The sequence below is a fragment of the Papio anubis genome, chromosome 5 (genome assembly GCF_008728515.1).
Source record: "Papio anubis isolate 15944 chromosome 5, Panubis1.0, whole genome shotgun sequence".
Lineage (NCBI taxonomy): Eukaryota > Metazoa > Chordata > Mammalia > Primates > Cercopithecidae > Papio > Papio anubis.
This window is the reverse complement of record NC_044980.1, coordinates 114,953,567-114,964,593: the sequence shown is the minus strand read 5'-3', so window position 1 is coordinate 114,964,593 and position 11,027 is coordinate 114,953,567.

The window sequence follows — 11,027 nt, the reverse complement described above, 5'->3', positions numbered from 1 at the left end:
TCCAGCCTGGGTGACAGTGAGACCTCGTCCCCCCCCAAAAAACAAACAAACAAACAAAAAAAAAAAAACAAAAAAAAAAAAGGAAAGAAAAAAGAAAAAAAACATTGGTTAGGAGAAAGGGAACAAATAGTACAGGTTAATAAAATTTAATGTTCAATTTGAAGAAAACATACACCCTGTGTTTCTCAGATCTGCCAAGTGAATCCACCTACAAATCTCTTCTTATAGCATATAGTCTTGAACTAACCCACCAACTTTCCAACAGACTAGTGTCTCCACCCAGCTACTCATTCCAGAGTTATAGTTATTGAGTCAAATGCCTTGGCCATTCTAAGAAAATTCCACAAGTAACAATTACTGTACTTGGCAGAAAGCCTGGTAATACCCAGCTAGAACTTTATATTTTTGTTGAATTAAAAATACATTTCTAAAATATTTTTCAGATTTATTGCTACTTAGGAAATTGTATTATCCAAATATAAAGTGAACAAAGAGCTAAAAGAAGTAAGTTAGGATAACAGATAGCAACATTCCAAATCATTATACTAGATAATTGTATTCTAAAGATAATTAAGTTCCTGCCCCCAAATGGCCTACTCCTCTATAGTCAATAAAAGCATTTGGAATCTTTACTAAGTCTCTTGGTGGGGAAAATGCCTGAAAACAGACAGCGTATTGTTAATATAAGCCACATGACTTAACATTCTTTGCTGGATAGTTTTCTTATTCCTCATCTCTTTACAAACTCAACTCAGTCCTCTGAAATGATCCAATCACTGGCACCCTTTCTCTCTCATCTTCCTTCCAGAACTGTCCTTTTACTAAGACCACTTCTTTCCCAATAGCTCCGGCTGCCCACAGTGACTTTCCTTGCTGTATGCAGCCCTCTGTCAAGTTTATTCTCCTCCTATGCTTTGATTTTTTTTCTCATACAAACCATCTCATCACCCCACATTCTTCATGGAAAATGAAATTCAGCCAGTGAGATTTTTTTTCTCCTGGAAGAAAACAAAGGGGCAAGAGAGACTATAAATGTTTGCAAATTAATACTCTTCCTTCTGTCACCCTTTCCCCCCATTAGTTCTTCACGCAGCTCTACCAAGAAGAAAATGTATGTGTTCGGACACCACACTCCCTCCTCTCAGCACTCTAACATGATTTTTCTCTTCTTCACCTAGGTTAGGCAGGCTTACCAACAGGTACCCTGGAAAGCCACCACACGTATGTTAGTCCAAGTTTCCACTAGAACATAGGAAAGGCAATATAGTCATCCCTTGGTACCTATGGGGGACTCATTCCAGGACCTCTCACAGATAACAAAATCAGTGGATACCAAGGTCTCTGATATAAAATGGCATAGTATTGGCACATAACCTGTGCATATCCCCCCATATACTTTAGATCATTTTTAGATTCTTTATAAAATCTAATACAACGTAAATGCTACCTAAATAAGAAAAAAAAGTCTGTATGTTCAGTACAGACATATTTCTTTTTCCTAAACATTTTCCTCCATCAGTGGTTGTTTAATCCATGTATGCAGAACCCATAAACAGGGAGGGCTGACTGTATATCAGCATTGGGATTTTACTCCCCACCCAGCCAGGGTCCTTATTTTCGTAATATGAGGACGAAGATAACTTCACAGAGTTCTTTCTATTATCTGAGCAGTTGACTGCTAGATGAGCTGCACCAACAAAACTAAAGCAGCATGATACAGGCCAAACCACCAAAGTTTTAGGAAATCCAAAGTGGCCTAGGAAAAGTTTTTCTCCCATCCTGGGTACTATAAAATGTAGAGAACTGAAGAGCTGAAAATTCATACTGAAATTAAATAAAAGCACACAGTCCCTAATAAAGCCCCTGGCAAGATGGGCTCCTCAGGGTCAGAAGCCTCACTGGAGAGCATCCCACTTCAAGAGCCTGAATCAGCCTTGCTGCATCCATTCCTCCTCTCATCTTCCCAGTTCTGGGGTTCAGGCTCCATTCATTTGTAATGCACTGTCAGGGCAGTTACACTCATGCCTTGGTCCACCTCAGTGCTGTTCAGCCTTACCACAAAAAATCAGGGAGATTCTTAAGGGGTTGTAATAAAGTTGAACCAGCCAAATGTTTTGTTTCAACTGTAAGACAGTTCAAGAATTCTTCATGACCAATCCTTTCCTCAGGATCTTGATGCTGGCAATTCTGAGCCTAAGTCATACTCTATTGCCCCCTAGAGGATGACTCATTTTTGTCGTTTACTGTAGGAATTTTAAGTAGAACTTCTACCCACTCAGTTATGACCTTGACATATGAATTCCAGTATGTCTCCATCCTACCATACATTCATTCTAGAGAACTGAGGAAGTCCACCATGAAAGGAAAGTATTTCGTGGTTTTGAGTTCACTAGACCTAAAGGGAATATTTTTCTGTTTCCGAGGATTTATCCCAATGCAGTTTTAAGTCATTCACTACCCACATCAAAAATTCCATTTTTTGGGGTTCCTGGTGAGGCACCTCCCATGAATTTCTCAAATTCATACTAGCAAGTAACCTCTGTCAGTAAATCCTAAAACCATTTGACTTGAAGTTTCCCAGTGAGGAGATATGGGGTTCTCAGAAGGGGAGTCGAGACATTAAACTTATAATAGCATGTTTACCAAGATTCTCTTTCCTCACGTTACCGCCTAAGCTCTGCTTCCTGTCAGATCAAACATGGCGTTAGATTCTCATAGGAGCATGAACCCTATTGTGAACTGTGCATATGATGGATTTAGGTTGTGTGCTCTTTATAATAATCTAATGCCTGATGGTCTGTCACTGTCTCCCATCACCCCCAGATGGGACTGTATAGTTGCAGGAAAACAACTGATTTTACATTTTGGTGAATTGTATAATTATTTCATTATATATTACAATGTAATAATAATAGAAGTAAAGTACACAACAAATTTAATGCACTTGACTAATCCTGAAACCATTCCCCCACCCTAACCCTGGTCCATGGAAAAACTGCCTTCCATGAAACTGGTCCCTGGTGCTAAAAATGTTGGGAACTGCTGCAATAAACAATAGACAATCATCCTTATAGTAATTAAGCAATTAGAAACTTCACTCAGTCTCCAAGAAAAATACCAAAATAGAGAGTACATACTTAAGCATGTCTTCATTCAAAATGTCTTTAGACATAATCCTCAGTATCAATCTCTAGCTAATGTGAAATAAACATTGCATTTTTAAAATAGATCACTATTCTCTTACAAAGTGTTATGGCCTAGTCTCTCAGAAATTAACATGGGGGCTATTATGAAAAACATATTTTTTAAAAAAGATGATTATGATTGTGTAATATACTATAGCAGTATTTTATTTTGTAGTTACTTAGTATTATTAGGAAAATATATTATTTACTTCCAGAAATATCAACTTGATAATATCCATTAATAATAAGGAAATTATTGAATTGTATCAGTGTTGTTCTCACTAATCACTTGTTTATATAACTGATTATTAGTACAGGGTTATAGCATAACACAAATGTGTTAATAAAACAGTAATTTCTGTTTCTGTTTTTTGTTGCTGTTCCTATAGCTAATCGTAGGTTTTTTTTTTTTTCTTTTTCTAAAAACCTTTAATGGAGACACTTAGGATAAAAAGCCTATTTGATTGTGTGTATGAGTGTTAACATAAATAAAGTGGGCTGTAGTAATTTGTAGTAATTTGGACTGCAGCTGGAATTGCTTTTAGCTGGCGCCCTGTTATCTCCCAAACTGAGTCATGGCATTTTGAAGAACCCTATCTCAATGCTCACACATGCATTCTGCCACATAAACCTTAGAATTTAGTGTTAGATCATCTTAAAGTATTTCCTCTCATCTCATTCACAATTTGCCACGCAGTCATTGTGGAAATACCTAAACGCCATTCTCAACACAGGGTACTTCATAAAAAAACCAGAGTCCTAACAAGATGTAAAAAAGACTGCTTAGTTACATTAATTATTCAATTTACAAATGAAAATTTTCAATGGGATAGCCCTAAATCTATTTACTGTACCACAAAACTGTTTTGTTTACAATGAAGTTACCTTAACCCCTTTAAAATTAAGAAATGTAGATTTTTGGTGCATGTAAATGTGAGGGCCGACTAAAGCCAGATTGGTGTGGTCAAGCATTGGGCAAGATTCCCCATTAACTTCTGCCAAGACTGTCATTTTAATGAGATTAAGGTTTCAATTGCTTCAGCCCAAGACCTCTCTGGAGCACACGCTCTGCTATTCTGGTTAAATTATGCCTATGTCTCTCCAAAATGAGTAAATACTTAAGTTCCCATGCTGAGAGAGCTGAAGTGAATTTTCATTTGGCACACAAATTCTGAGAGTGTAATGCATGTTTGTTGAAACCATGCGGAGCTGGAACAAAGTGTCTTTATGATTACTACTTATTAACATGTATTAAGAACAGTTATTGTACTTGGTCTACACAGAATACATAGAGGAAGTCATCATTCCTACAGATGGAAATATACAGCTTGGATGAAGACGTTACTGATGAAATTTATATCCTTATGGAAATTACAATTTAGTTGAGAAGACAGACATTGAATACATAATTACAGGTGAGGGTGGATTTACAAAGAAGTGCAGTATGCTACGTAAGGGTGAAGAGAAGGGGCTGACTTTGTCTCCAGGAAGCAATGACATTTACACTGAGGCTTGAAGAGTGAGATGAAGTTGGCTAGAAAAAGAGCAGAGGAAAAAGTAGTTCATGAAAAGGGAATAGCAAAGGAAAGGCCCTGAGGCCCTCAAAGAACATGACACTTTGGTCTGGAATGTGCAGTTAGTAGTAGTGTAAAGGAGGTGAGCCTGTGTAGGGAGATGAAGATGCTGGTGGTATTCAAAATGCAGAAGTAGTCAAGAGTGGGGAGCATTAGACCATAGTATAGATTGTTTACTTTACTCAAAGGTAGTGAGATTCCCTAAATTGTTTTGATGACAGAAGTGGCACGGTCAGATTTGTGTTTATGAAAAGATCATCGTGGGTGCAATATGGAGTATTTGAGGGGTGGGTGGACATGAGTGGATGTGGGGAAATTGGTTAGGAGGTTATTGTCTAACGGAGCGATGGCTGGTGACTTGCACAGGGGCGTTTGAAATGGAGATAAGGAGGAGCAGAAATGTCCAAGAAATACAAAGGAGGTGCAATGAACCGTATTTGAAAATGGATTGGATGTTGGGGTAAAAGACAGAGTGAGCTGAGCGATGAGTCTCAGGTTTCTGGAATAGTCAGCTGGGGTTATGGTTACCAAAATAAAGAACAACAAAGAAAAAATCTTGGTGCAGGCAATCAGTTTGGACATGTAATGTTGCATATTAAGAGTTTTAAAACACACACACACACAGAGCTGTATGTTTGTATGAATGCACTATATTTTATTTAAAATTATATCCCTTTCATCTATTATTAAATGAATAATGCTTTCATATATACAAATATTTCTGTCTTCTATGAAGCAGCTCTGTTACTGATTTTATGACAGGTTAACTTTATTTAAAAAAACAAATAAAATATGCTATATTTTTTGCTTTTAAATTTTTATTAGTCACCATAATTGATGCAAAAGTATTAATCTTTTAAATTAAATAGCAACTGATATTTTTTAAGTATCTAGTTATTTCTAATATTGTGAGATGTAAAAGAAGTTATTCATGTTCTATTCAATGGGCATTTTTGTGGTCAAAATTATTTTCCCCAATAAATTGCTCTACTCACAGATAGAAAAAAATGTATATCACATATAATTCTGAAACAAAGCTATAGCTGAATGTAGCTATATGAGGGAGCCCAGGTGATAACAACAGAAGAACCACTCAGCTAGCCTATAGGATTATGAAATAATATTATGTGTTTTAGGCACTAAATTTTGAGATGTTACATAGCAGCAGTTAACTGTTATGGCCCTGTTTTTGTAATTGTCTTTTTTCCAGAAGTTTTTATACAGAATCATTCCTTGTGTCTCTTGATCTTGTTCTCTTATTTGTGTCCTTCAGCTCTCTTTTGAGGTCTTGTATTATTCTCCTCCTCAAATTTTGATGAGAGAAAGTTTTTAAGAGGATATAAAGTCAATATATAAAATAAATTGTCTTTCTATAAACTAGAAACAAACAACAATAAGCTTTAATTTAAACATTTTCCTCTATGATAATTTTAAAACAAATAAAATACTTAGAAAAAAAATAACAAAAGACATGCAAGCTTTCTAGACTAAATACTATAAGATATTGCCAAGAGAAGTTAAAGAAAACCTGAATAAAAGGAGCAATATACCATGTTCATGGATTGGAATATTAATATTGTTAAAATGTAAATTGTCTCCAAATTTACATACAGATTTAACGTGGCCTGAGTCAGAATTCCAGCAGTCTTTTAAATGGAAATTGACAGGCTATAATTAAAATGTATATAGAAATGCAAAGGATCTAAAACAGAATACTTTTGGAAAAAAGCATGAAGTTGGAAGACTTTCACTACCTGATTTCGAGACTTACTATAAAGCTACAATAAACAAGACAATATGGTATTGGTATAGGAATAGGTAAATGGATCAGTGAAACAAAATAGAAAGTTCTGTTTCACTGATTTGTTATATCAATATTTGTTATGTGAACAAATATTACCACACATATGAAGTAAATTGATTTTTGACAAAGGTATTAAGGAACACCTTAGAGAAATACTAAACCTTTCAAAAAATAGTTCTGAATCAACTGGATATTCATGTGGAAACAGATAAACCTCAACTCCTACCTCATACCATATACAAAGTATTTTGAAATGGATCACAGACCTAAACATAAAGCTAAAATCAGAAAACTTCTAGAGAAAAATATGGAAGAAAATTTTGTGGCCTTGGGCTAAAAAAAGATTTCTTATGATACGAAGAACACTAATAGTGAAAGAGAGCAAATTGATACTGGATATATCAAAATTACAAACTCTATTCTGCAAAAGACATCATTAAGAAAATGAAAAGTTAAGTCCACAGACTGAGAGAAAATATTTGTAATACATTTATCTTATATAAGTCTGATATCCTGAATGTATAAAAAACTTTTACATATCAATAAGAATACAAAAAATATTAAAAATCGGGCAAAAATTTGAACAGATATTCCATAAATATGTGAAAATGAAAAAAATGCTTAAAATCTTTAGTCATTAAAGAAATTCAAATTAAAATGGCAATGAAATACCATTTCACACTCAATGGCTAAAGTGGAAAACACTGTAATACCAGAGGTTGATAAGGATGTGAAACAACTAGAACTTTATATGTGGCTGGTGTGAATGCAAAAATAGTACAATTAACTATAAAAAGATTTGACAGTTTTGTGTAAAATTAAACACGTACCTACTCTAAAGATGCAGCAATTCTATCTCCATTTACAAAAAGGAAATGAAAATATACATCCATAGGATAATATGTAGATGAATATTCATCACAGCTTTATTCAAAAAGGCCCCAATCTGGGGGAAAATTCTCCCCCCCGCAAAATGAACAAATATGATATGTTCATAGCATGAAATACTACTCATCAAGATTGAGTAGCAACATGGACAAATCTTACAGACATTATGCTGAGCAAAAGAATAGACACAACAGAAGAGCTACTGTAAAATTCCTACTAACTTGAAGTTTTAGAGCAAATAAAACATCCAGGTGAAAAAAATCAGAACTGCGGTTACCTGGGGCAAGGGTAGAGTGGGCTCAAGAAGACTTTGTAAAATTATGGAAAGATTCTGTATCTTGCTTGTGGTACTGGCTACAATGGCATATACATTTTAAAAAATTTATCGAACTGCACACTTGAAGGTTGTGCGTTTTATTTTGTATAAATCATATCTCAATAATTTCTTACTGATTTTTTTTTTTAAAAAAACCTGCCTGCCTCAAAGTAGCAAAATAGGCACTTTAAGAAGTAAAGAATGTTCCTTTTTCCTTGTTTATAGAAAATGCCTTTTTGCATAATTGTATACAATTGTCTTTGTCAACTTTTAAATACTAACGTCCAAGTACCAAGTAGTAATTACTACCATTTATTCATTGCCAAATATAAGCTAGATGCTCTGACATGCACTTACAAACATTTTATTCTCACAACCCTAAGATAGATTTTATTATCTTTATTTTTGGTGCTGAAACCCAAGTCTCATAATAGTTAAATAATTCATCCAAGTACTTATTGTTAGTAAATAGTAGAGGTGAGAGTTATCCAAGGACTGTCTGTCTCCATTGTCAACGTTCTTTCTACTACTTGTCACCTTCCCAGCTAACTTGTATGTCACACGTATCCCACAGCCATTTCCCCGTAGGCACTAGAATGATAGTCATTGCTAGTCTAATTATTTAATTGGCCTGGCCACAATCTCCTTGTAATGTAAACTTTAATGAGTCACTCAGCTTATTTTTTCCAGTAATTAAACAAAGAAAAGAAAATGAAAGAAACAACTACTTACCTTCTTTCTGCTTCACATAACAGTTTAATATGGTGCTTATAACAGGCTAGTCCCGAGTTCAAGATCCAGCTCTGCCAAGTTTTAACTGAGCATAATGCTTTGTCTCTCTAAGCTTTATAGATATGTTCCTTATCTATAAAATGAAAATATTAATAACCACCTGATAGGGTTATTGTGAACATAAAAGTGAGGTAATACATTCAAGCATGTTGTATAGTTCCAGGAGCATAGTAAATGGTAAGAAACAGAAATTATTATTAGTAATGAGAGGACAGGTATTGTCCTGTTAGAGAGGGAGATGAAACTGGGAGAGTTTTTATAATTACTTGTTTTTGCTTATTCTTTAAATTATTTCTTCCCTTGACTAGGCTTCTATTTAGCAAATTGGAAAAGACCCTGTGTATTCAACTCAATGATTCAGGCATTGGAGACTCCTTAACCACAGATCATTTAAAGCTATATAAATTCATTTTGATGTTTTCACTTAATATTTTCTTTTAATCAATGCATTTATTATTTTTCAATATGCCATTGTACTATAGGCTCTTATGTTAACCATTTCAAAAACTTATATAGACCATTGAGAATAAAGTATAAAAGATATCTCACTGGCAGACAAGCCTGTCTTATTCACATAAGTAGCCTAGAATAGTGGTCAAAGGGTCCAGTGCCATTATGTGACCTATGGGAGACACAGTTCCCACAGACTTCATGACACAGGGCTTAAGTTTTTTTCTCTGTGCCTTCTGAAAGAGATAACTGTGATCCATAAAATAGTTGAAATATTAGAAAATAAATAAAAGCCAGAGAAACCCATGTTTACTGCAATATAGTTGCAGGACTAATTATAACTAACTGAGCCTGTTTAAAAGACTCACGGCTTCAAGAGCCATTATATAAAAAAATTTCAGGCCGGGCGCAGTGGCTCAGGCCTGTAATCCCAACAAGCACTTTGGGAGACTGAGGCGTGCTGATAATTTGAGGTCAGGAGTTCAAGACCAGCCTGGCCAACATGGCGAAACCCTGTCTTTATTAAAAATAAAAATAAAAAAATTAGCTGGGCGTGGTGTTGCGCACCTGTAATCCCGGCTACTGGGGAGACTGAGGCAGGAGAATCACTTGAACCTGAGAGGTGGAGGTTGCAGTAAGCTGAGATTGCACCACTGCACTCCAGCCTGGGAGACAAGAGTGAAACTCTGCCTCAAAAAATAAAAAAAAATTCATTGTTTGATTAAGGTGCTATATAATCAAGAGTAGCATTCTAATCATAACAGAAAGAAAAAAAACCAATTCTCAAAGTTGACCTCAAGCATAATTGTGAAACAAGTTTTCACTTCCACAGCCTCATCAACATTTTCCTTCCATTCTGCCTTCACTCCAAACACACATAACACCATCAAATATTCTGAGATCTATCATTTTATAGGAGAGAGGGACAAAACAATTAAATCTCAGATAATTCCCATTACGATGTTAGTCATTCGTCATCTTGTTTTCCCTAGGCCTTAAGAGAAGGCAATGCACATTGAGTTAAGTTAAAGCACAGGAATGATTGTCTAATAGCAAGATTGCAATTGCTGCATGCGATAGGCAGAAGAAGAATATAAGTCAGGACTTATACCCCACGATTTTGGAGGATTATGCCTAGGTTATTTTAAATGACTTTTAGGGTATTGGGACAGTGAAACTGAATCCAGCAAGAGCTTAGGAGCAGAAAATAAGTCCAGAGGTAGAACTAGGAGCACACTTCATTCTATCAATTAATAACAAAAATGACCCTACACACCCCACAGCATGAAGAACGTTGCCATTTTGCCATTGGACTGTCCATCAGAACCAATTAAATCATGTGGACTTTACTTGTAAGCAATTTTGCCAATTAGCTGAACCCTTATTTTTATTGTTAATAGAATTAAATTACTCTGAACTCTGATTCCCGGTACTTCAAAGACCCATTCTCCTATCATATCACCTGTTCTCATTTTCCCATTCTGTTTCAGTAACTAACATTCTTTACTTCATCACATATGAACATGCATTAAGGACACCAGAATGAAATACTTTTCTATTCCTTAGAGTTAAAATTTGCTTTTCCATTCCTTAGGTGGCCCAAAGGAATGGGTAACCAAGCCAGATATATTTAAAAGTTATTATTTCTGGAATTCTTCTACTCAGTTTGTTTATACATTTTTTTTTTTTTTCAGTTCGGTCTTGACACACAGTCAAGTGTGTACCCAACTGTCTACTTTTTATATTTGGGTGAATACCTGGAAGTGGTATGTGGCAGAAGGCAAGGATGAGTAGTAGAAGGGAACACAAGCACACTGTTAACTTTAAGGCTGACTTACTTCTCTTCTCCATTTCACTCCAAGTAAAAGATTTCTAGTTCTGTGTTTCACTCTGTTACATTTCTTAATTACTTTTTAAGTATCCCCAATGTCCTAATTCAACACTCAGAGTGTATTCTCCTTTGTGTTAGATGGTATTCTGTTTTCTCAATCATTTTCCCCTTACACACCTCCAACTTT